The sequence below is a fragment of the Notamacropus eugenii genome, chromosome 3 (genome assembly GCF_028372415.1).
Source record: "Notamacropus eugenii isolate mMacEug1 chromosome 3, mMacEug1.pri_v2, whole genome shotgun sequence".
Classification (NCBI taxonomy): domain Eukaryota; kingdom Metazoa; phylum Chordata; class Mammalia; order Diprotodontia; family Macropodidae; genus Notamacropus; species Notamacropus eugenii.
This window is the reverse complement of record NC_092874.1, coordinates 107,990,380-108,018,022: the sequence shown is the minus strand read 5'-3', so window position 1 is coordinate 108,018,022 and position 27,643 is coordinate 107,990,380. Positions and strand designations below refer to the sequence as shown.

Sequence of the window (27,643 nt, the reverse complement as noted above, 5' to 3'; positions counted from 1 at the left end):
ATCCAGTTTCCCCAGCAATTTTTGTCATACAGTGAGTTCTTATCCCAGAAGCTGGGGTCCTTGGTTTTATCAAACAGGAGGTTGCTATATTCCTTGCCTACTGTGTCTTGAGTGCCAAGTCTATTCCACTTGTCTACCTCTCTGTTTCTTAGCCAATACCAAGTGGTTTTGATAATTGCTGCTTTATAGTACAATTTGAGGTCTGGTAGCACTAGGCCACCTTCCCAAGCATTTCTTTTCATTAGTCTCTTTGATATTCTGGACCTTTTGTTCTTCCGAATGAATTTTGATATTATTTTATCCAGCTCTAGAAAATAATTGTCTGATAGTTTAATTGATATGGCATTAAATAAGTAAATTAATTTAGGTAGAATTGTCATTTTTATTATATTAGCATGGCCTACCCATGAGCAACTGATGTTTTTCCACTTACTTAAATCTGACTTTATTTGTGCAAAAAGTGTCTTGTAATTGTGTTCATATAATCCCTGGATTTGTTTTGGCAGGTAAACGCCTAAGTATTTTATAGTGTCTACCCTAGCTTTAAATGGGATTTCTCTTTCTATCTCTTGCTGTTGGACTTTGTTGCTAATACATAGGAATGCAGAAGATTTGTGTGGGTTTATTTTGTAACCTGCAACTTTGCCAAAGTTGTTTATTATTTCAAGTAGTTTTTTACTTGAATCTCTGGGATTCTCTAAGTAAATCATCATATCATCTGCAAAGAGTGATAACTTAGTTTCTTCTTTGGCTATTCTTATTCCTTTAATATCTTTATCTTGTCTAATTGCTACAGTTAACATTTCTAGTACCATATTGAATAATAGTGGTGATAATGGACATCCTTGTTTCACCCCTGATCTTATTGGGAATACATCTAGCTTATTCCCATTGCATGTAATGCTTGCTGAATGCTTTAGATAGATACTGCTTATTATTTTATGGAAAGTTCCTTTTGTTCCTATGTTCTCCAGTGTTTTTAATAGGAATGGGTGTTGTATTTTGTCAAAAGCTTTTTCTGCATCTATTGAGATAATCATGTGGTTTTTGTTAGCTTTGTTGTTGATGTGATCGATAATGCTAATAGTTTTCCTAATATTGAACCAGCCCTGCATTCCTAGTATGAATCCTACCTGATCATAATGTATTAATCTCATGATAAGATGCTGTATTCGTTTTGTTAAAATCTTATTTAAAATTTTTGCATCTATATTCATTAGGGAAATTGGTCTATAATTTTCTTTCTCTGTTTTGTCTCTTCCTGGTTTGGGTATCAAAACCATATTTGTATCATAGAAAGAATTTGGGAGGACTCCTTCTTCCCCAGTTTTCAAAAATAGTCTATATAGTATTGGAATTATAGAATAACATTTTTAAATGCACAAAATGAAATGGAGAAGATTATAGAGGAAACTGATTACATTTAAATAGTTATTATATATATTATTTATTTAAAAAGAAAGTTCAAGGATTCCAGGTTAAGAACCCTTGCAGTGTCATGGCAGATGTGGTAAATGACAAGAAATGGCATTTGTAGGATAGAATGGCAGGTAAGGCTTCCCAAAACTTACAGTAACTGTCATGGTGGACTGGGGTTTTGATCTGTTTTTCTTGGTAAAATGTGTAACCCTGACTGCTGTACTCTTGGGTGGGATAATCCCTTAGAGTCATGTATGGTCCATGATTGGGTCCTGTGCTATTTAGAAGCCCAGACAAAGACAGAATCCATCTAAGAGGGGAATCTATCTTAGTAAAGATGATGACCTGGATGTAGCAGTTTCAGAGACAAGTATCTGATTCTAGTTAAGTTCACAATCTCCCTCCACAAGCCTAATGAGGTAACATTCTTTTGGATGGAAACCCCAGATCCTTTCTCATCAAACAGGATTCCAATATCTATACTAACTGCTAGAGTGTTGTCTTCTTGTGAAAGGTGCTGCAAGTCTTGTTCATTCATTTCATAATGTCACAACATTATCATATAGTAAGTTAATTTGAGTAATTATGAAATTAAGTCTAAAAAGAGATACAGAAGAGGGACAGTCTGATTTACAATAAGTACTATACATTTGTTGATATCATGGTCAAATTAACTTTTAAAAGTGGTCAATGGTATTGTAGAAGAACAAAGGCAAATTTAGGACATAGAAGATCTGAATCTTACAGTAGTATTATGAGTATTTCTCCATGTGACTCAACTTCTTTGTCTATAAAACATGAGTTTGAAGCCTGCTGTAAAACTAATAATTTGAGGTGGGTATTAACATGTTGATATTGCTGTTGTAAAGGAATCAAATTGATATTTGCTCATGGAAGTCAGGTCTATTCTTTGCTTCTAATGAAATGTGAGTTCAGAGGTCATTTATCCAGGATATATATGAGTGGACAATGAGATGCACCATTCATGTAGATAACTGATAGGAAACGAGAATTGTAAGGAAACTTTGAGGTGCTAAAGGAACTAAGAAATACTTCTAGCATGTTGAATATATTTTCTATTGTGGGCCTACAGAAAAACATGAACAGAAATCATCCAGAATGGAATGAAAATGGAAAAACCAACAGGGATTACCATCTGCATCAGTGGAGAGAGAATATGTACCCTAAAGAAATCACAGATTCACCACAGTGCCAGAGTATCTATTATGTATAAAGTGTTTTGGAAATACCCTATTACAAGACTCACTAAAGGGAGTGTAGTTATAAACTTCAGCCAAAAGGAGTCTGTTGGTACCAGTAAATTTCTTTCTGTGGCCAATTCTTTTCCATATGAGTTGCCTTTATCTCAAATCATTTCTGGGCTACGAGGATTATAGACCTCTGAGACTGAGGACCTACTTATTAAGGACCTACTATGTGCCAGTCACTACACTTGGCATTGGGGGAAAATGTCCAAAATATTCAGTCACTGACCTCTACTAGGAGTAGGGTAGAGGAGGGGATACAGCACAGTATAGTGAGTATAGTGAAAAGTATAGGAGAGAGAGTTAAAATTCTTAAAAAAAGATTTTTCTAATAGCAGCTATATGAATAAAACCTTGAATGTGCTAATTACAAATCATTCTTATTTGTTCACTTGAGTAGGGCTCCAAGGACCCATACTTGGCAGCATTTCCATTCTCAATGCCATAACAAATTTAACAAACATTTATTAAGTGCTTACATATGAAAAGCACCTGTCAAATGTACAGAGGGAGGAAAAAAATGAATACTAGGCACAATGGGAAAAAGATGTACAGAAAGGTCAGGAGGCAGGATGAGAGGACTCTGGATGCTTCTGCCCATCCCTGGGCTATAGCAAGCAGCTGGCTGTGAGGAAGAGAGAGCCAAGTGATTGCACTGACACTTCTGGGCCTGTTGCAGAGCCAAGGAATTTAAGGGAAGGGAAAAGAATTGGGCAGAAGTGGGGAGGGCAGAAAAGAGAATGGCTGAGTGTCCTGGTTATAGCACTACTGGAGTATTTGTCTTTTGTCTCTGCATGAGGGGGCCACTAATGCCCTGGGAAAGGTAGTTGGAAGCACATGTGGGCTGTGCATACTTCCCCCAGGGGTCTATATAATAAAGCTGCTCCATATCTGACAGGTCATGCTAATTGAGAGTGTTGTCTCTCAGAGTCAGCCTAAGAGCTATACACTTAAATCTGTGGGCTGAGATCACTTTTCCTTTCTACAAGGGTACTGTGATATGGACACTGAGACATGACATTGAGTAAGGCAGTTATATAGCATAGTACATAGAGCATTTTACTTGGAGTTCTGGTCCTGCCTCAGACACTTACTAGCTGTGTGACCCAAGATGTTTAACCTCTTCCTATGTTTCTTAATCTGTAAAACTTATATAATAATGGCACCAACTTCCTAGGGTTGTTGTGAGGATCAAATGAGGTAACATATGCAAATCTCTTTGTAAATTTTAAATCATTATAAATCTTAGCTATTATTATCACCTTCTAGGAGTAAAAGGGGGTATGAGACATATATACAAATAACCACAGTATAAAATACACATAAGTGTGTCAGAGACAAAGTATTATGAGATATAGAAGTTTGCCTTACTATATATGCTTGAAAGGAATAAACCTGTACTCTTCGTGTCATTTTGATTTATTTGTTTTTTTTTTTTTTGGTCATTCCAATGCACCTTTCCTCAACTATGATGGTATATAATGGAAGAAACACTGGATTTGAACTCAGAAGACCTGGGTTCAAATTTTCCTCTACTACTTATCTCAAGCAACTCATTTGAATTTTTTGAATCTCAGTTTTCTTGTCTTTAAATTGGAGAGGTTAGATGACAGCAATGGTTTCCAACCTGTGGGACCACAGTATTATTAATAAGGGGTTCATGTTCAGATACACAGTTTTTAAACCAGTGGATGCCAACAATACCATTGCTGGTAGATGGGGTCCTCACCGAAAGATGGAGATCTTTTCAAGATCTAGCTTTAAAGCTTATGTTCTACCCTCCAAATTATTAGAATTTTTATTGTACTTACATTCCTTTGGTGTAGTTGAAATTGCAAACAACTTTTGACTTCAGTGTTGACCAAATTCTTACTCTATGACATGCCTGGGGTAGAAGCAAACTTTGAATAATATATGATCCATGTCCTCTTTATTGTGGAGAGAGGGGCAACACACATACATTCATATATACAACTTAAAGACCTTTCCCTGTTTGGTTCTCTGTAATGACCTCTGTGCCTTTGTGGATATTCAGCAAATACTTTTAGTCCCTTGTTTTGATGAACTTTTTTTTTAAACATTTGCTAAATGTCCCTAAGGGGCTCTTATAACTTGCCAGCAGTTGAGAGAGGAGTGGGAGATGAAAAGAAACACTGATGATGGTTTGGAACTCAGCTTGTTGTTCAGTCATTTTTCAGTTGTGTCTGACTCTTTGTGACTCCATATTTGAGGGGTTTCTTGGCAAAGATACTGGAGTAGTTTGCCATGCCCTTGTCCAGCTCATTTTACAGATGAGGAAACTGAGGCAAACAGGGTTAGGTGACTTGTCCAGGGTCTCACAACTAGTAAGCGTCTGAGGTGGGATTTGAAACTCAGAAAGAGCAGTCTTCCTAATTTCAAGCACAGTGTTCTATCTACCACACCAACTAGCTGCCCCTAGAAACTCAACCAGGATCAAGCAAATGGTAAAATGTGGAGGGTATGCATGGACTCAGAGAAGTATTTTCTTTGCTCTCGAGAACAACTGGCTTGGAATTTGGAAAGACTGTGGGCACGTGGAAGGAGGAACCAAAGTGTTCAGAACAAGAGTTAGTCCCATCTGGTGCATTTCCTCCTGACATATAGTATATGAAATTGTTACCACCATCATCATCAATTTCAAAACACTAATTCATCCTCTACTGCACAAATAACTTTCCAGATCGCTAGGATAAAATGACCAAATTTCAGATCCTCCCATACAAAATGCAAGGGAGAACTTGACAGGTCTTATACCTGGAGAAGGGGATGGGAGAGGACAATGTCTCTAGAGATTAAGAATCCAGTCTTAGGAAAGGAGAAATTGCTATGGACAGAGAGGGAAGGGAATATCTTGCAAGATGGTGAAACCAGCTTCAAAATTGTCTGGAAAGTGGAATAAGAAATTCCAGTGCTTTAATTAGTAGGATTCTTCCTAAGCAAAGAAAGGAAGCAGAAGAAACAAAATGTGTTGATGGGAAATGTTTGGGAGTCTTAAGAGAGACACAAAGTTAAACTTGAGAATCGTCCTTCCTAATGCAGGCTGCTTCACCACCCTTGGTTAGAGACGAGTGAAAACGGATAAAATGGAATTATCAATGCACCATTAGAGCACCATCTTTTTCACATGCTTTTAGACATACGTATTTTATGCTTGTCAGCCCCAGAGGGCCTTGGGAACACAAGGTTGGGTTACAAACAACATTGATTATGCAAAATAAATTGCCTTCTGTCATTGGAAAAGTGCCTTATCTCTATCATAGAAACACTACCAGAGTCTAAGATGAAATGCTGATGTCCAGTGATGCAAGGAAATGTTGTATGGATTCCATAGACTCAAGCTTAAAAATGATTTCATGAATGTAAATGTTGCATTCATCATAGTAGGAGACAAGGAATTATGGATATAGCCCTTTTCTCTTTCATTTTACCCCTTATTTTTCTTCTCCTCTTTATCACCTTTTGTTCCCTTAAGAATTAAATAGCCCCAAGTAGAAGACAGATGGAAACCTATACATTATGGTTTAGTGATGAATTTTTGGTCAAATGCAAACTGATCTGCCTACTTATAAATGAGTGATAGAGTAGCAAGAAAATAAAAATTCTGGGTTTAGGCATGTCAGATTAAGAGCTTAAAAGAGGCAGCATGGAATTAAAAGTAAGTAGGATTCAGTTTTGGTCCTTGTTCTGCTCCAAACTAGCTGTGTGACATTGAACAGGATCCCCGTGTCTTTATCTTCAAAATGAGGTAGTTGGACTTGAAAAGCATGGGACAGTAGAAAGAGCTCTGGGGCCATAGGTCCTGTATTCAAATCCCAACTCTAATATTTATTTACTACCTGTGTGACCTTGGGCAAGTCACTGAATCCCCCTTCTTCCCAGAACAGATTTCCTGATTTGTAAAATGAGGGCTTTGTACCAGATGGTCTCTACAATCCCTTTCAGCTTATGATCCGTTTCAGCTCTAAAATCCTATATTCTTATATTCAGTTTAGCTGATAGTCTTCTGTTCAAATTTCCATCAAGTTACACAGTCCAAGTCTGAAATTTAAACACTGCTTCAGTCTCTTTTCTTTGAATTATTTTATTGTCCCATTGATTATACTAACTAGTAAGCTCCTTGGGAGCAATGACTAGATGCCCTTGCTACTCCAATCTGTTGTAGCTGCTTCTTCTCCTTTTTCTTCCTTTCTCCTTTCTCCGTGTTTTCTTCTTTCATCCTTATTTCTTCTCTCTGCTTCTTTTTCAAAATAGTGTCTTTCACATAATAATATTATTACAAAAGACATTCCCTCCCCTCAAAGAACTGTCAATTATTGAATCATGTGATCCATTGTATTTTTTTTTTTTTGTCCTTTGCCACTACATCCAGGATACAGAGGAGAAAAAAATTAGATTCTGGGTTTAAACAGCTTAGATTCTGATTGGTTGAGGATCTTTCACAGTATTTCAACTACATTTGTTGGTCAGAGGAAGAGAGATATGCAGAAACATTTAGGATAGAGAAAGCTATGCAAGGAAAGGATTGGGGTGAATTTTCAGAGTAACTTTGAAGCTTCCAAAGTTGTCTCCTGCTCATTACTAACTTTGAGGGAGTTATAAGACTGCCTGTTGTTACGAAGGTCCAAGTAAGATCTATGGTGATTTGTGTTTTAGGGTCTATTGTGGCACTCAAAAGGAATAAAATAGCATCCATATTCCTTGGATGTCTCTCTCTTTCCCCTACTTGAACAAGAGATAGCAAGTGAAGAGCCCTCTGGAGCGAGTTTTATCCACAAGAAATAGCGAAATTTTCTCGAAGAAGAAAGAACATGAATAATGTTTGCTTTCATTGTCCCTTGTCTTTCACTGATGGTCATGAGCATGGGAGTGGAGGAGTTCAGATGGGGATGTGACTTGCAAATGAGCATTAGAGGTTCTAGCTAAAAAAGCATAAGTAGGTATTTAAGTCAGTTTTGTACTGTTTTCAGTGGTGGGACAGTCCAGTAAGTCCAGCCCAAATACTAAGGTGAATTATGATGTGTTGTATGAGGAGGTGGACAGCAAATAGAGTTCCGAGAAGCCTGCAGTAGTTGTATGGTAGACAAGCTACTCTCTAGGGGATCTTTTGTTCACTTGTGTAGCCTTGGCTGTTGTACCTCTGGACAACAGCTAGATCTGTACATGTGTCTAATTTGTGCATGGTCAAAAGTTTGGTCAACTATCACTGGGAAGCCAGAACACAGAGTCCATCTAGCAGGAGATGTGAGTGGTGAAGACATGTCCTAGATCACAGATACAGAACTGGAAAAAGACCTTTAGAGACCATTTAGTTCAATTCTCTCATTTTGTAGATGAGAAAAATTAGGTCCTGAGGGCTTAAATTACTTTAAGGAGGGACAGGTAATAAATAGGAAAGGCAGAATTTGAATCCAGGTTCTCTGACTTCAAACTCAGCATTCTTTCCATTGTACCACGTTGCCTTTCATGTGTGGGCTCAATCTCCCATTGCTGGGGAAAGACTGCCAAGTAGTGATCATCTTGTTGAAAGCCTGTAAAGAAACTCTTCCCCCTTATGACAGTCCATAAAGCTCCAAACACTGCTGTCTTGTCGTTGGCATGCAGAAAGAGGGAATGAAAGAAGAAAACTCCTTGAGCTAGTCTGAGCTACCCTGTATTTTAATATCCTCTTATGTTTTGATGTAGGGTGACCATGAGAAAAGAAATTTCAGAAGCCCCCTATCTGGATGCTAATGAGTTGCTTCTTGTCAAAAGAATTCTACAAAAACACTCATGAAAGGAACTCTGAGTTTGATTTAGAAGATAGCATTGACGCTTTGTTCAAATTCTGTTTTTGAGACTTGCCTCTCCCAGGGTATCTCCAATTATCTTAGGAGGTGTCTAGACTTAAAAAAACTGTGTTTTTTTCCAAAACATAATTAATTTTAGTTCAATTCAGTTGAAAAGAAATCCACTGCCCAGATTTTAAAGTGATAGAAGGGTAGGCTGTATGAAGACAAGTATGGAGAGTTAGACTGCTCCTCACGACTGACACAAGGTTGAGAATTGCTGCTCTCTAAGCCCTGGGAAGGAATGAAATGGCTCTGTGTCACAGAAGGTATGAAAGATCTCCAAAAACAAAATTGCTGCTCTAATTACAGATGGCATTTGGCAGCCTCCTGGTGTGAGAGGTCAGTTTGCTAGAATGATGTTTTAACACTGGCAGCTCAGGAATTTTATGTAAATGGCTAGAAAACAGCATTTTAAGTCTTGGCTAAGGGCTGACTATGCAGTTTCTCATAGTTTCCTGGAGGGTTTCAGTAGCCACTACTAAAATTTGCTGTAGGGTTCCTGATTACAGGATCACACAGTCTAATTGGAGGAATTAGACACATGTACGTAAGCAGATAACAGAATAAAGCATGGTACAGATCAATTGAGGATGACTGAACAAATTATGTTATTTGAATGTAATAGAATACTATTGTGCTGGAAGAAATTATAGAAGAAATGATTTTAGGGAAATTTAGGAAGATTTGTATGAACTGGTATTGAGTGAGAAGTGGACAGAAGGAGGCAAACTATTTGCACAGTAACAAAAACATTATAAAGACAACCAGCTTTGAAGGGTTTAAGAACTCTGATCACTGCAATCACCAAACACGATTTCAGTGCAAAATAAAACATACATTTTTGAATATAGCCAATGTGAGAATTACTTGACTATACATATTTGTTAAGAGGGTTTTCCCCCCTAGTGAGGATAATAAGAGTTAGAAGGAAGAGAAAATTAATGCTTGTTAATTGGAAAGAAAAATTTAAAAAATACAAGGTGGTAAATGTTGAATTTTAAATGAATAAGATTGACAACATGTGCCATAGGAAGAGAGAGTGATTGTAGGATCATAGTAGAATATGAACTCGAGGGCAAGACTTTTTAGCTTTTGTCTTTGAATTTTTAGCACCATAAAATGATCAAAGGGATACTTTATAGAGCTTTATAATGTAATAACAATTTGTTTAAAAAGTTCTAGAAAGATCTAGAATAGTAAGAGAAATGATAAGAAGAGGTAGAGATGAAGGGAGAATATAATTTCTAACCCTCAATTTATAGTCTATTGAGGTTTATTTGAAATCAATCAAAAGCAGTCACCAAAAACACCTGTTACTGATTGAAAAATAGAAAGGTAGATCAGTGGAGCAGACTAGGAGGAATCAGAAATAATGGAACTTAATAACTTAGTATTCAATAAACTAGAAAACACAAATTACATAAAGTCTCGGAGTTAAAAGGGACCTCAGATGTCATCTTGTCCAAATTTGACCCAAAATATGAATTTCACCCATTGTGTCCTCAAAAAGTGGTCATCTCATTTCAACTTAAAAGACTTCTAAGTGACAGAAAATTGTTTATTCCCCAAGGTAGCCCATTCTGGGGCAGCTAGGTGGTGCAGTGGATAGATCAATCTCTGTGCTTGGAATCAGGAACATTCACCTCCCTGAGTTCAAATCCATCCTCAGATACTTACTAGCTGTGTGACCCTGAACAAGTCACTTAATCCTGTTTGCCTCAGTTTTTCATCTGTAAAATGAGCTGGAGGAGGAAATAGCAAACACTTCAAGTATTTTTGCCAAGAAAATCCTAAACTGGGGTCATAAAGAATTGAATATGACTGAATGTCTCAACAACAAAGCCCATTATGGTTATTTTTGTTGTATCCTTATGTTAAGTCAAAATCTACCTTATTCTGACTTCTACCTGTATCTGAGGGGCAGCTAGATGGTGCAGTGGATAGAGCACCAATGCAGGTGTCAGGGGGACCTGAGTTCAAATCTCACCTCAGACACTTGACACGCACTAACTTTGTGACTTTAGGCAAGTCACTTCACCCCAATTGCCTCATCCTGGGTCATCTCCAGTCATCCTGATGAATATCTGGTCACTGGATTCAGATGGCTCTGGAGGAGAAGTGAGGCTGGTGACCTGCACAGTCCTGCCTCACTCAAAACAAAGTCAAGTGCAAATCATGTCACCATTTCTCTGATGGCATGGTCTTCTTCGGCAATGAAGGACGAACACACACCTGTATCTGAGTTCTGTGCTCTTGGATCAAAGAGGACAAGTAGAGTCCTTCCTCCACATGAAAATTCTTCAAATACAGGTTATCCCAAGAGTCTTAGTGTAGTTCCAAGCTATTAAATATTATCAAATATTTAAGCTAGTAAGGTTTTAATTGTTTAAAACTGCACCAAGATTTTGGGAACAGTTTATCTCAAAGACTTATTAAGACTTATTAAAGTTTACCTTATTCTCCCCTACCTCAAGACTTCTCTTTTTCAAGCTAACTACCTTTGGTTCCTTCAATAGGAGGAACGACCAAATGGAGGCAACTAGGTGGTACAGTGGATACAGTATTGAACCTGGAGTCAGGAAGACTTGAGTTCAGATTTGCCCCTGGTGAGCTATGTGATCTTGGGCAAATTATTTAACTTCCATTTCCTTCATTTTTCTCAACTTTTTAAAATGGGAATAAATAGTACTACCTACTTTCCAGAGTTGTTGTGAGCTGCAAATGAGACAATATTTGTAAGAAACACTTAGCATGGTACCTGGCACACAGTAGGCACTATAAATGCTAGTTATTTTTTATCATCATCATCATTATCATCATCCTCATCAGTTTCATCAATCAGTAGTTGGGTGAGGGTATCATGCACACACTAAGCAAAATCTTATTAAATGGAATATAAATAATTAGTCCAACGCTGAAATCAGAGCTGTTGGCAAAATTCTCACTAAGGTTCCTGTTTATGCAGCTAACTACATCTGACCTAAAACACTCAGGTTGGCACATTGTTTGGCACATGACTCAATGCTAGGTCTATTTCTGCCAGGTAGTCCTAGGTTATACTACATTTCTTGTTTGAGCTGGCTCTAGAGTCCAGGTGAACAGTTCTATTTTCTCTTACCCAGTCACCAGCACTAAAACTTAAAGGAATGGGTCTTTTTCTTGCTAGTACTTATTCCTTATTTCTTTAGTTAATGGTAGTTTATGCCATTAAGGCTAAGCATATTGGGCTAATGTGTACAGTACTGAGTATAAGTCACTGAAGAATGAAAGCTTTTTTTGTCATGGTGTGTGCTTGAAAGGGAAGAATATGACAAGTGTCTTTCCCCTGTGACTTGTATTAATTCCCCCATCAAGGAGAAGTGGATAGATGGTTCGTTGGTGTCTCCCTTCTGCTTTCTCTCCTGTCTGTTCTCTCTCCCTTCTGTAGTTCTTGGAGCTGCATTGGCATTATATACCTACAAAAACACCCAGTGGAAAACTGTTACCTTGACCCTATCAGCAACTAGGTAATTGTCAGTCAAACTGACTTTTGCTGGAAAGAAAAATTTTCCAAACAACTTTCTTTTTAAATATAGCATACATAGCAAAAGCATTTGAAAACAGTCAAATGGAAGGGTTTTCTCTATAAAGATATGGAATTTAAACTTTTCTTTATTTTTGCTTCACTTTGGGCATTTCATAACAGGGAAGATGTCATGATTCCAGCTGCTTTGACTCTAGCCTTGGGAAGTGACACCAAAAGAGAATGTCTCTAACACTGAGAAGAGACCAAGGTTTCTCTTTGACCACCAGCCCTTTGGTCGTATCCAACCAAGCCCATGGGGGACATAGATTTTTCCCTTGCCAAAGAATGTCATGCAATTCCTCTAGGAGCCTCCACTCCATCTGTAGATACAAGAAGATCCATCAGCTCCAGAGGCCCTGGACTTGTTCTAACCAACCAAGAGGCCTAGAGGGTCCTATTTTGGGTGTGAGACTGACTGGATAACGCTGAGTTACTAAGGATAGAGAGAAAATGTTTTAAAAAAATGCTTTGTCTATTTGAATGGTAATTTAACAAGTCATATTCACATCATCCTTTGCCAGGAAACTTCTGTTTTCATAGCTTATGTTGTGGAAAAGCAAATTATTTTTGTTACCATCTATAGCTAAATGCTTATTTCCTATATCCATCAATTAACATTTATTACCTGCTTTGTTCTAAGCACTGTGCTAAGCACTTTTTCCCCCAATCTGTGATATAGTTCCAGTGATAGTCTTTCTACAGTGCCACTGTTTTCTTCTCACCATCTCTTGACATTGTTTCCCTTTCAGCTTCTAGAATATTTTTAAAAATCATTCTGACTTTCTTGCCAGAGCATGTCTCCAACAGAGCATGTTTGTTAATATTCTTTAAGTCTTTCCTCCTCTTCTAGTCAGGAGATCAATAAAATTTGACTACCTCAGGCACTAAAACAAACAGTATCTATCCAGCAGTCACTAAAATAATTTCCTCTACCACCGTATGTCTTTTGGGTTGCCAGATGAACCAGTATGCTCTGTAACTCCACTGTAAAATGCCATCAGGCTGCTTAGAGGCAGCTTGGTGGCACAGTGCATAGCATGCTGAGTCTAGAGTCAGGAAGACCTGAGTTCAAATTTGACCTCAAAAAACTACCTGTGTGGCCCTGGGCAAGTCATTTTCCCTCTGGCTGTTTCATAAATTGTAAAAAGAGGATAATAACACCTGCCTAAAAGGTTTTTTTTGGTGAGGATCAAATGAAAAAATATTTGTAAATACCTAGCATATAGTAGTTGCTATAGAAGTCTGGGTTTTGTGACTCAGATCAGAACAGAATTCCAGGGTACAACTGAGACAGATGGCTTCAACTGTTCTTATGAGTATGAGCTCTTTTATGGATCAGTCAGTCCTCTCTCTCTCTCTCTCTCTCTCTCTCTCTCTCTCTCTCTCTCTCTCTCTCTCTCTCTCTGCGGGGACTTGGCTGTGAAGTTATGCCCAGTATTTTTCTCTAGTGAGACCATAGACTTGTAGACCAACTAATGTGAGATTCTAGTCTGAACTAGTTACTTTAGTGCGTTGGGGCAAATTCAGTTGAGTAAGGTGAAGAAGATGGTAGAGGAAATTCTTCTCTAGTTGTGTAAAGTCATGGTGGGAGAAAGGTAAGCCTGCCCTCCTAAGGGTCCAACCCCAAATGACAAGGTATAGCAGAGGTGGCAAGTAGGAGGTGTGTAGTAGTGTGGAAAGGTAGATTTCAGGAAAGGGGTAGACTCTCTATGAGGCCCTATTCAGGTGCCATTTGGTAAAAGGAGGATTTGATTATGTTGTTAAATTTTGAGATTTTGCAGAGATGAATCTTTTTCATCAAGCTTTCTAATTTCCTTAACCCTGTGATTGTCACCAAATTAAGTCACTACAGCACAGCAACACAGAAGATGTGATTCTTGTGATGTCCAGAAATTCTCAGACCAAAGCACTTGACAGCAATGACTTCCTAGTAATAGAATGTGTGAAAGGAGACAAATATATTGTGGACATAACCAACCCTAAAGGTCACATGGCAATGCTTAATGCTGGCTGCTCGCATCCCAAAAGAAAGGAAGCATTTTTGACTTGTTTAAATGATGGGACTGTGTGATCCTGGGATATGGAACACAAAACTGTGTTTAAACCAATAACAGTTCAGGGGAAAAAAGTAATTTTGACCACTTGCATATTCCATAGAGATGGGAAGCTCACTGCAGCTGGCTGCAGCTGGCTGGCTGGAAGCATTCACATCTGGGACAGAAATAATGAGTGTTCATATTAAATTCTGCTACAGACAGGCTCATGATCATGGCACAGATACTTCCTGTGTGACATTTTCCTGTGATGGCACTGTCCTTGCCTTTTGGGAAGGGGATAATACTTTACAACTGTGGGACACTTTTTTCTACTTCAAATTAATGAATTCTGCCTCAATCAAGATATTAAGCTTTTGGTCATTGAAACATTTGTTAAGGGAGATGGCACTGGCAGGCTTATTTTCCTTGAGTTCCAGGCCTTCCATAAAGTATATGAAATTGAGTGTAGTATGGTGCCCATGGCATCTCCAATTAAACCAGGTCATTGTTGGAACTGGAAATGAATTGGTTAAAGTGTGTTATGATCTCAGCAAGAGTCAGAGGGAAGCAAAATTATGTGTAGTTAAAAACAAATGGAAGATAGATAAGCTGAGTTTTTAGCCCAAGACTCCCTCATAACTCCTCATACATTGCCTATGTCCTGTGAACCACACCAACAAAGTTCAAGGAAACAGTTGGAAAAGGATAGATTAGATCCCCTGAAGTCTTACAAACCTGAGATCTCTATGGCAAGTCCAGGTTATGGTGATAGAGTTGGAACCCATTGAGGAGTCTTATCATTAGACATAGTGAAAGGTATTTTTCTGGATAAGATTCATAGGAAGCCATTTTATGGCATGTGAAAGAAGCCAAGGATAACCCATATTGGATTGCTCCAGCGTTTTTCAAGACTCAGACTAAAACTGTTTTTGTAGAAATAGATTTTGATGATGAAATAAAGAATCAACCAGAAAGGAAAAAAATGTAAAATTTGAAGACTCTGTTTTGCTTTAGAGAGGAGTGGAAAGGGTTATGGTCAATTTTTTTAAAAAAAATTCTTTTCAAATAAATAAATTGATTCCTAAAAAAAAAAACCAAAAGCATCAGGTAGTATAGGGCCAGTAGGCCACAAACACATCTTCATTGTTTATGTTGGTGCCCATTAGCAAATCACCAAGGACAGTTATGGCTTTGACCTGATTCTTTCCCACAGCAAAAGTATTTTACCAGAATGAAAGCAGTTATGTTTCTTTTGATGAGACATTAATGAAATAATATCTATTTTTCCAGCATCCTAAATAAATTATTAAGCTATGACAGGAACAAAACCACAGAGTTCATCATATGGTAAACATTAGTACTATGAGAGACTAAACTTAAGGCTACCTGGAAGAGACTTGTGGACCACCAGTATTATGTTGACTGTGTTTTAAGGATTCTGGTCTAAATGCATTCTGTATTTTATGATCCTAGATATAGCTGAACCCTTGAGAAAGATCATAATGACTGGATAATCTCAACAACTGACTTTTTCCATAGCAATTTCTACAGTTCTGCTACCATTTTAATTCTGGGGTTAATGGCTTTATACATGCAGGCATGTTTGTTAGACATAACAGTACTTTGTTGGATGGCAAGGCAACAGGGTAGAAGCTGGTTCACAGTCTGATTCTGGGCTCTTTCCTTGGCCACTGTCAGAAGTGATGGGACTTTCCAATAAGATACTTGCCACCACCCACCAGTGACCCAGAAATGTCAAGTACAATTAAGTAGTGAAGTCTCAGGTGTATTTCATGTATTATTCCTCAGGAAAAAAATGCATAACCATGTATGACATCTCCATTAGTGAATTAGGATGAGGGCATGCAAGGCTAGCTCTGTGGAGGTGAATTGACTCTCCCTAGGTACCCTAGCTGCACCAGATGGCACTTGTTCAACATAAAGTAGGTTCAACTGATATATAGTAGGACCTATTTCAGGCACAGATCACTAAAAATATTTAATAGGCAATCTATGATCCACTTGTGATTTTTATTAAAACTCATATGCTTTTTGTGAAACCAAATTGCAAAACCTTTTGGAATGACAATGATCTAGCTTGGCCCTTAAAGAAGAGATATAAGAAGGCACTTTGCAACCTTCTTTGAAGAGGTAGAAGATTGTGAATATGAAACACTGCAGGTAGTGTCAGACTTTTGATGTGCTGGTTAGTTTTGTTGGACTGTAGTTTTTCTTTTTTATTCTTTCTTAAAAGAGTTAGTTCTTTGGGTCAGGGAGTAGGTCTCCAAGATACTGTCTCCACTGGCTGCCATAGTACCTAACATCTCTATTATTGTGAATTCATTTCTTTGGATTAAATCATAGGATTAAGTTTTCTGGAGTCTTGTTTCTAAAATGCAAATACCTTATGGAAGTTGAAACACATTAAGCCACTGATAGCTTGTTGTGAATTTATCAGCTGCAAAGAGGGGATTGAGAAAAAAAATCTTTAAATCCCCAATGAATTCTGAGTTTCTATAGGTCTTCAAGTTTATATAGCAGAACAAAGAAAGCCACACAGACATGTTCTAGTACACAATGCTCCCATTCCTCTGGAAGCAAAATTTAATTGGGAAATAGTTAACAAAATGAATAAAAATACAATAAAACATAGGTAATATTACCTTTAAACACTAAGTTAATGTGTCATGCAGTGCTCCTTCTTTATGGATTAGTGGCCCTCTTCGCCATTGGAGTTTGACATCGCTGCACTAGGAGCAGGAAGGAAGAACCTGCAGTCAGTAGAAACAAGTAGTCCCTTAGTATTTTTTCCTCTACTTGGCTTGCTTTAAGCCAGCACAGGTAATCAGTGAGAGACAGGCCATCCTCTGTTGGTGATATCATTTTTGTGGACTGTAGCTTCCATTTACAGTCATACAGTGAGGAGATAGGGAAGAAAACAAGTATGGTAGACTTGTAGCAATGAAATATTATATCAGTAGGAACACTGAGCATTCCTGGGTGTCTTTCCTTTAGTGTCTGTTAGTCTTTTTTCTTTGTCATGTGAGAGTCCCCCTGGGAGAATATCCAATATTACTACCTGAGATACAGAGCTCTCAGAGCATACAGGCATGCATGATGCCACTGGCGAGTGATCTGGGAGGTTTGCTAAAGGGTTAGCAAAGGCTGCCTCTCTGATGCTTGTCTTTAAGATGACACTTCCTTCCCCACAGGTTATGTTTCTAAAGTCTTCAACATTTGTTAGAGATGGATTGAGGGACATGGTAGTCCATGAAGTCAGATAACTTTGTCACCTCACAAAGTCCTGAGAGATAAGATACATAAGACCATCAAGTTTTGATAGGAAGGAGGGGAGAATTCAGGATGGGAGTAGTAGTATCTCTTAGCAGCTAAGGTTCAGCATGGGGTGCTAGGTTTCTTAGGGGTGGTGGCGATAGTGAACAGAGCTGCCCAGAAGGGGAAATTTGTTTGCTTTATAACTCTGCTTAAGGTGAAAATACTTGCTGAAGACCAAGCACATTAGGAAAGAATGGGTCACAAATTAATGGTGCAGCTTATATTTCCATTCTGAAGACAAAATATTTGTTTAACATCTTTTGCCTTTATATGAGGTATTGGCCCCTGAATCTGCTAATAGAAACTAGTCCCCAATGTAAAATGCCAGACTTTTAAAAATTTCATTTCACATTTTCATTTGCTTACTTCAATACTTAAGGGATTCATAATTTTGTCAGTGGGTCTACTGTGACCCCTCTGTAACTTAAGAAATGGTTTTCAAGAGTTTCTGTAGTCAAAAAAATTGATTACCTATCTGAACTTAGATGTCTTGGTTTTTGGAAAAAAAATATGATATAGATATTACATTTATTTATCTATCTATTTGACAAAGCATCAGCTTTCCTTGCCAGATAGTTCCTATCTTTGACATCACAATGGTGTTGATGTCTTCTTTAATAAATTGGATAAGAGAAAAAAAAACCTGACGCAATCAGGGTTAAGTGACTTGCTCAGGGTCACATAGCTAGTTACTGTCTGGGGTTGGATTTGAACTCTGTTCCTCCTAAATTCAATATATATACACACACAATAGGGTTATACACAAAGCTCTGTAAGACCCACCAGAGTGTGTGTTCCATTGGCATAAACTTTGAGAGTCCAGGTTCCCTTCTGTCCACCAATGAAGCATCTGAGTAGGACTCCATTGGAGTATTCCTTTATTTAGAGCTATGATAAAGGCATAAGTAGTTACGTAAGCAAGCAGTTATCTTTGAAATAGAAATGAGTTTCCATAGTTTTGTAGACTTAATTCTTGGAGGCACCTTGTAAATAATCTATCAAAGAATTAAAAACTGTTTAGTCCAATGACCTTTTCTCAATTTTTATTTAGTTAAATTCAAATTTAAACTCTCTGCAGCATTAGGGATGGTCAACTACCCTTTCCTCTTGGATGCTCTTTTCTCCTTTGGCTTCTGTGATGTTACTATGTCTTAGTTCTGCTCCTTGACTACCCCTTCTCAGTCTCATTTGCGGTATCATCATCCATATCCTTGCTTTTTAAGTGTGAATGTATGCATATTTTGTTTTAGAATTTTTTCTCTTCTCTCTCAGCACTTTCCTGGTAACCCTATCAGTTTCTCCATGTTCAGTTACTCCTATATAGAGTACTCTAAGGTAGACCTGAACAACTTGGCAGTAGGTAGGGGCCAAAGTTAAAATAGTCTAAACGTCTTTGGTTCACAGATGGGTTAGACCAGAGACAGACTGACAATGGTTGGTTGCTGTAGGTCATGTGACAAACAGGAGAGTGTGCAGTGACAGCCCTACATTTTGGAGGGGGGCTGCAAGTGGCCTGTGGGTCATATGTTGTGTACTGGCCTGCTCTAAGGTATACATATTTTTCCCAAAACTCCCTTCTGAATTCCAGCTCAATATTGCCAAACGCTTGCTAGACATCTCCACTTGAATATCTCGTAGGTAGCTGAAACTCATTATGTACAAAATGGGACTTCATCTATATTTTCCTCTAGACACAACCTTCCTCCAAACCACCCTATTACTGTCAAGACTGTCATCATCTTTTTACTTACCCAGACTCATAATTTTGGAGTCATCCTTGACTCTTACATATCACTTACCTCCCATACTCAACCATTTGCCCAGAAGTGTCAATTTTACTGACACAAAATCTCCCTTATACCCCACTACACACAGACACAGACACAAAGACACAGACACACACAGACACACAGACAAACACATGCACACACACACACAGACACCTGAATCACTCATTCTCCCAGTCAGGTCTTCACCATCTCTCAATCAGACTATTATAGTAGCCTCCTAATTGGTCTCTTTGTAATTTCTCTCTTCAATCTATACTCTATACCACTGCGAAATTAAAACTCCAAGGACATAGGTCTGACTTCATCATTTTCCAGTTAAAAAATTTTCGGTGACTCCCTGTTGCTTCTAAGATAAAATGCCAATTTATCAGCTGGGCATTTAGAACCTTCCACAATTTGCCTCCTATCTGCCTTTCTAGATTTATTTCATATTACTGTCCATCACGTGCTCTACTTTCCTACCAAACTGTTCCCTGAACTCGATTCCCTCTCCCTTCTCTGCCCTTGCTTAGAATGCTCCCTTGTTCCACCACCACCTTCTGGACTCTCTGGCTTCCTTGAAGGCTTAGCTCAAGTGCTATCTTCTGAGTGAGATCTCCTTGATTTCACCCCACTCCCCAGTTGTTAATACTCTCTCCCTCCTCAATTAATTTTTGTATTTATTTATTGGTGTGCATGATAAGATCTTAATAAACACTTGTTGAATTGAATTGAATCTAATCCAACCCTCTCATTTTACAGATGAGGATCATAGATAGGTTCTCAGATACAGAGATGCAATAAGACCATCTAGTCCAACTTTCTCATTTTACAGATGAGGAAACTGAGGCCCGAAGAGCAACAGTGACTTGGTTAAGGTCACTCAGCTAATAAACTTCAGAGGTGAGATTTGAATCCAGGTCTAATCCCAGAACCATGCTCTTTCCTCAAAACTACAATGGTAATGCAGGCTGAGAGAAGATGTGATTTGCTAAAGCTTACTTATAACTAGGATGGCACAATGGAAGTATCACTGGTCTAGGGGGTAGGAAATCTGATTTTTGTCCCCAGCTTTGTCATTTTCTGACTAATGAAGCAATGGAATTGGAGCAGGGACTCAGATATTCTAACTCATCAAAAGTGCCCTTTCTACAAGCCTCACAGAAGCATTTTGGACTTGCTATTTGCTTGGATTTCCCCTCTCTTCCCCCTGCATTGGGGACATCAATCAGCCTTTGAACTTTAGCTCTGACAAATATGTGAGGGAATTATCCTAAGGTCAAAGTCAGTTTCAGATGCAGATTGCCTGATTAGTTTTCATTAGTCAATGAGAGGCTACATGAGGAAGGGAGGAAAGGAAGAAAAGCCTCCCTCATGATCCACTTTAGGATGGAGAGATTGAGGCAATGTTTCTAGCTAAGTAGGGCTAGACAACTATAATTCTAAAGGTCACTTCTTTCTGGCAATAGACAAATGAGCTTTGTATATTTCCTCTCTTTCAAGAAGAAACATCAAAAGTTAGGTATTGTACATGAATTGGTTCACCCTAGAGTTGTGAATTTTGCCTGAGACTGTAAGTTCCTTGGGTGTAGGGATTGCGTCTTAAAATCATAGACTGTGTAAACTTACTTAAAAATTTGGCATCTAGAACAAATGACCTCCAGCATCTCTCTCAGAACCTGCTGCCACAACTTATACATAGTAGATGCTTAATAAATATTCATTGAAAGAAACATGTCCTATGAATTAATAATCTGCTTTTTATGTGGGATCATCAAAGAACTGAAAAGTCTTTTTCTTCAATTTTAACAAGAGCTAAAGTGAGGACACACAACTCTATTGCCCTAGTTGCCTCTTTCTGATCAACTCTCTTCTGTTCTTCATATTCTACTCCATGACCCATTTATCTGCCCATTTTCTCTCACCTCCCTAGCTATTCACCTTTTCTTCTTGTTTCCAAGCCATGTGTCTTCTAAGCTATCTATCTTTGCATCTTCCCATTGGATGAATATGTTCACATGGGGAAGACCATGTTTATATGTAATGCTTGGGTGGGATACATGTATAGGTGGGTATGTCTCTACCTATACCTTGGCTATTTGTATGTATGTGATTACACATGAATGGGGAATATATATATATATATATAGTGCAAGGATACATATTTTTTCATTGACATGCATATCATTAAATGGGAGGCATATTTATTTCAGGGGAGACACACTTGACTTTTAGGATATGTATGTTGGAGGTGGATATATATGTGAAAGAGAGGTATGTGAGTTGATGTGTAGGTATGGGGTGATGGTAACTGAGCTTATAGTAAGTGCTTTGCCAGAGAAGCTCAAACTAGGATTTTAGAGAAGGGAGATTAGTTGTAAAAGAGACAGCTATGGAATGAAAAATCAGCAATGCATAATGAATCTCAGGAATGCTGAATGTCCTTGGAGGTTGCAGGTAATCATCTATTCAAGATAAAGCTGATTTTTTTGTGGGTCTATATCATTGCCTTGTGGGGAGATGATGTGCCCTCAAATTCTACATAGGTTAAGTTAGACATGAGTTTCTATAACTTGGCCTGAAGCCAGCGTTCATGGAAACAATCCAGTACTGAACAGGTCTGGGCAGGGTACTATTCAGGGTCATGGCAATAAATCAGGATATCATTCTAGATACACAATTACTTTGAGGTCCAAAGGTTCACAGAATATATCACTGATGAAATGTTGAAACCTGGATGGAATATTACAAAGGCTGAACAGCCTCTTGGCATACCTTGTAATGGCTGTGGCAGATAGAGAAATACACTCTTTCATTGTTCTTGCATCTGAATTGGAAGGAGACCATATCTTTCCTCCCCAGCCCACCACCATCTTGCTGCAGAAGAGGGTCACATAGATTTGGTTTCATAAGTTGGTAATGATTGTCAAAGAACACTGACTCTTCAGAATAGCTACACTTAGCTCTAGTTATTTATTACACAGATGCAGCTCCCTATTTTTTTCTTTACAGAATCAGACCCTTGACATAGGAGATAACTATCTGAATGAACTCTAGTTCCAAATCCACCTACCAAAGCCTTGAAGGGCCACTATCTTAGGGCATAACAGATCTCACTGAGATACACAGCCATTGTACCAAACTAATGGGACAATCATTCATAGAGTGGAGTAATAGAGAGCTACTTAGCGTGGCTGAAAATATCTTAGAAGTCATGGTACTTCATGGGAAAGGCAGAGAAGCTTTCCTTCCTTGGATGGCACCATAGACCAACCAGAAAAGGGTTGGTCTAAAAATCAGATTTTGATTTGAGTAGTTATTAGCTATCTGGTCTTGGGAAAGTAATTTTACCTAAGTTAAATTCTCTGTTAAGTGTAGGGATTGGACTAGAAGATGTACAAATGTTAGGCTTAGAGATTAAAAGGTAGAAGGGATTCTAGAGATAGGATCATAAAATCATGCCTTTTGAGCTGAAGGTTACCTTAAAGACCATCTTGTATGATCCCCTCGTTTTACAGATGAAGAAACTGTCAGAAGTAATAAGCATCAGGGGTAGAATTTGAACCCAAATCCTCTGACTCAGAGTCAACATTCTTTCTTTTGTACAAGCCTAACATTTCTTCCCTGAAAAATGGGGGTGATAATAATAATAGTTGTAGTATTCTATTGCGCAGGATTCTTGAGAGGCATTATGGCATAGTGGATAGGGTACTGGACTTGGATTCAAGAGAACTTGGGCTCACACCCCAACTCAGACACACGATTAATTTTGAAATCCTGGGCAATCCAGTTAATCTCTCTAGTATTCAGTGGCTTGATCTGCAAAATAGAAAAGGGATAGACTCTCTAGCCCCTAAGGTCCTTCTAGCTCTAAATGTATGTATAACTACCCCCAACATGTATAACCTCATGACCACATAGGATACCATAGGTAAAGCACTTTGTAACCACAAAACATTACATAAATACTCTATTGACATGAGGTTATGAGCGGGAATAGGGCAAGGAAAGCCCGCAAGGGCCAAGAGAAGCATTTTAGCCAGTAAGATATACATTTAATACCTAACCTGCCCATAATAGTCATGAGCCTTGACCTTCTAATGATGTGCCTTGTCATCTGGGGTGATTTGGGGTTAGACTGACCCTGGCTGAACTGGCCTAACTTCTACTTTAGGGGGACATCCACAGCCTGGGGCTGGAACAGACAACGGCTGTTGAGAGGGTCCCCAGCTGGCAGTTAAGCCTCCTTCAATCTGTAACCATTGGCTCATTAGCACTGGAAATATTCCAGACGCCTTGGCCTGGGCCAGAGCATTCCAGACTGGGTTGCTGAGCTACTCTTGGAATGTCTCCATGAGGGTGGCCTCACTTCAGTCCAGATCCTGGGCACCCAGCTGAACTACATATGTATAATCCAAAATGGAATCAAGCTGCTAGCTCTATTGGTGGACAGTCACTTTGCCCTGTACATTCTCCAAAGATTGCTTGGATTTCAGTGATAAAATTCCCATCATGGACTAGATTTGAACAAGTTGTGTGACTCTTCAGCAGACTAAGTATGAAACCTGCTCTAACCCAATTGGTTGTGAAGTCTCTTAGTCTCAGTTCCATGTGAAAAGACTGAAAGAAACTATAGTCCTTTCAAACTTTTCTAGTATGTGAAATGAGCAGTTTCCCAGCTCTGTAGATCTGAGATAAGAGTGAGACTCATAGTGGCTGCTAAGACAATCTGTCATTGTGTCCTAATGGATCATTTTTTTCTACCTAGAGGAGTTGAGCCTTCAAGTTGTATTCTCTCCTTACAGCAACTGGAACATTGAAGTGGGTTCTTCTACCTTATAGCATATCTGGGAAAATTGCTTTTATTGAAAGATACAACAATAAGCCTGGCTAATGGGGAGAAAACTTATAGACTGATGAACGTCTAGAGCTTTGAATGACAGGCCATGTAGTCTGGTGCAAAGAGCAACTGGTTTTGGAGTCAGAAGACCTCAGCTACTTAATACTTGGGTGACCCTGAATAAGTCACTCGCTTAATTCTCTAGGTCTCTGTTTTCTCATCCAGAAAATGAGGGCATTGGGTTAGACGATCTCTAATGTTCCTTCTAGGTCTGGATCTTGTGATCCTAAGTCAGGATTAATTTATTAATTAATCAACAATTGATCAACTAGGCAAGAATCAAAGGATCATAGGTTTTGACCTATGGAAAGGAAAATAGAAGTCATTTGGTCCAATCTCCTCCTTTTATAGATGAGGAAAATGGAGGCTCAGAGAGGTAGCTGGGACACATAGTGAATAGGGTGCTGAACTGGAAGTTGAATTCAAATCTTGTCTCAGATGCTTACTGGATGTATGACCCTGGGCAAGTGAACTAATTGCTCTAGGGCTCAAGTTCTTCTTTTGCAAAGTGGAGCACCTATTGCAGTGTTGTTGTGAGGACCAAAGGAGATATTTGAAAATTGCTTGGCAAACCTTAAAAGGTATATAAATGCTAGGTGATATCATCATCATCATTGTCATCGTCATCGTTGTCATCATCATCATCATCCTATATCATTTATTACCCAAGGTCACACAGTTACTAAGTTCCAGAAGTGGGATTTTATTCTAAGTCTTTTTGCCTCCAGGGCCAATATCCTATTGGCTAGGATATAGTACCTCTCAGACCAATCAAGCCCCATGGTATGTCAAAGCCATTCACCACTGAACCTTGCTTTCTCAGAAGGAAAAAGAGGTTGGAAGTGACACCAAATACTAGACTTCAGCAGGATGTTGGCATGATCCCAGGACCCAGGGAGTCAAATTGGAAATGTACTTCATCTTTGTATGAGCTCAAACTTCTTTGAATACTCAGTTTCTTGAATTCTTGCCTGGTTTTGGACCATTTTCCCCTCTTTTGTTCCTTAGACACCACTGGATTGTCAACCTGAATGTTATGGATTTTGGTTGCTTCTACCTCTGGCTTCTTAAGGGTTAGCTGGTGTTAGCTGCCTTGATAATTGACCTTATTGCCTCAAATGGACATAACTCTATATCTGTATCTTCCTTCTGGTCCCTCCCTAACTGAGATCCTACTATTACAGACTACTTCACTCTGATCAAGCTGTTTGGTCAGCATGACAGCCATGCAATGGAAAGTTCTGAGCCACAGTGCTTGGCCTTACCTACCACTGATTCTGCCCCTATCCCCACCCCCGGAGGGTTCAATATAAACAGTACAGCTGGTACCTTTAGACCTTATTACTCCGTATCACCTCACTAAGGTTCTCACTTCAGTCTGAAAAGCAAGTAAACAGAAGGAATTTTAGATATCAACCACATAAACAAATAAGCTGAATGGTTGGTGAGAGTAGGCTTGAAAGTAGAAATCAACCAGGATAATCCCTCTTTCACTGAGAGCTGATCTTTCCCCCGCTCCTGGGGATTTCTGCGGTAGAACTTTTTCTCAGCAGAAAGCTAGGGGGAGCAGTCTGTGGAGGAGAAGATAGCAGGTAAATACACTACCTTTCACTATGCTGGGCTTTGATGTCTCTGAGCATCACTGATTCTCCCCCCCTCCCCCTCCCCAGCCTTTAAAAAAAAAAATTTATATCTTATTGCAGGGGCCTGTGACCTTTGAAAATAACATTTCTGTCCCAAATGATTTCTTGTGTTCCCCTATGTTTCTCCTAGATTATAAGTTCTGACATGACTTTATGAAAATGATTGTTCATTAATAATAAAAATAGCTGACATTTATATGGGGCTTTAAGGTTTTCAAAGTACTTTACATCCATTATTTCTTTTGAGCTGCAGAAGAACCCTATGAGTTAGTCAGTTCAGGTATTGTTATCCTGTGTCTGGCATTTAACGGGTACTTAAGGATTGCTTGTTGATTTATTAAACCTTGTTTTACAGATGAGGAAATTGAGGCTTAGAGATGTTAAACAAAAGGTATGAATTCAGGGATATTACTTAATGTCTCTGAGTTTCATTTTCTCCCCTGTATAAGGAAATGGCTGAGATAGTTGGTCTCTATCCTTACAGCTCTGTGTCCATGATTAAGTGAGATAACATATATATTGTAAAGCACTATACCACTGTGTAAATGCTGGCTATTATTATCATCACCATCATCATTATACTGTGAATTATATCCACTATACCATTCTGCCTTTCAATGAATATTTTAGGCATCTCTTAATTTTTGCACCCCTACTATCAATAAAACAAGCAATCCATAAATTTGCTTGTGTGCTGGGAGGAAATGGGCATCATTTTCAGTGGAGTGACCCATATTTGCCCAGATCTCCACTTCCAACAGCCTAGCCCATTTCATGGAGGGAATGGATAATAGAGGAGGATGACTATGGTGATGAGGAACCTGGGAATTCCATAAGCAGATTTGTTTCTACCAAGTTCTCAGGGAATCAGATTCCTTCCATCTTCAGGGCTAAGTCCTAAATCTGTGCAATAGGTATGGTCTTACCATCACATATACCCTCCCCTCACTCAATACCTCTTACCCATATGAAGACACTGTTTCCTCCCTGGGCCATCAGGATCTGGCCTAATCAGTCCAGAGTCTTTAGGCTTTTAGGTTTCAGAGCCAGCAAGACTTGGGTTTGTCTGGTTTCTGACTTTGTGAGTGAGTCACCAGGTCTCTCATTCCTCCAGGTGGCTCTCAAAGACTATAAATAGCCAAAAAAAGCTTTGCCTGATAGTGAATTGCTTCATCTGGGACTTCCTTATGAAGTCATAGGTCCAGGTCCTATCCTTCTCACTCTTTTTATTAAGTTCAAATCTGTCTCTTTGCAATGTTGACCTATTGGAAGTGGTTCCAATTTTGCCCTCCCTAGATAAACAAGCATAAATACTCTTCCCCATGACAGGTCCTCCAGTGATAGCTATCATGTCACCCAACAAAGTCGCCTGTTGTTGATCAAAGAGACGAACCGTTGATGCTTCAGTTTTAACTCACTGATATTTCTTCTTCCTATTATTCCTCTGAACAAAATATTAATGGTATTCTTTTGACCAAAGGGCAAAATTATAACTCTTTAATCCAGTCATACTTTTCTAATCTGCCTACATCTCCCATATGTAAAAGCTACACTCTAACATGTTCTCATCATCCCTCAAGTGTGTTTTGTTTATTCCTGCTTCTTCATCTTCCTTAAGACTGTTTCTGCCATTTCAGATACCCTCCCCCTACTTTACTACCATGTCACCTGTCCTTCTCCTACTCAGCCTTCAAAACCCAGCTCCTATCTCCTTTCTTCTTGCTAAAAGAGAATTCTTTTCTGACCACATTGGCTCATCCATGGTCATTTAGTCATTTCCTCCTTCTCTGAGCTTCTGTGGAACTTACTGAGTATTCAGCTGTACATTACCTCACTTATCTCTGTGTATGTCTTGGTTACT

The 27,643-nt window shown here is 38.8% G+C and overlaps 1 protein-coding gene and 1 pseudogene across 1 annotated transcript in view; both read left to right on the top strand.

The window, feature by feature from the left end:
* The window catches only part of TMEM178B (transmembrane protein 178B), a 423,711-nt gene that overhangs the window by 45,834 nt on the left and 350,234 nt on the right, over positions 1-27,643 (top strand). The gene's annotated exons all lie outside the window — the stretch shown is intronic.
* LOC140531038 (WD repeat-containing protein 70-like) lies at positions 13,680-15,122 on the top strand (annotated as a pseudogene).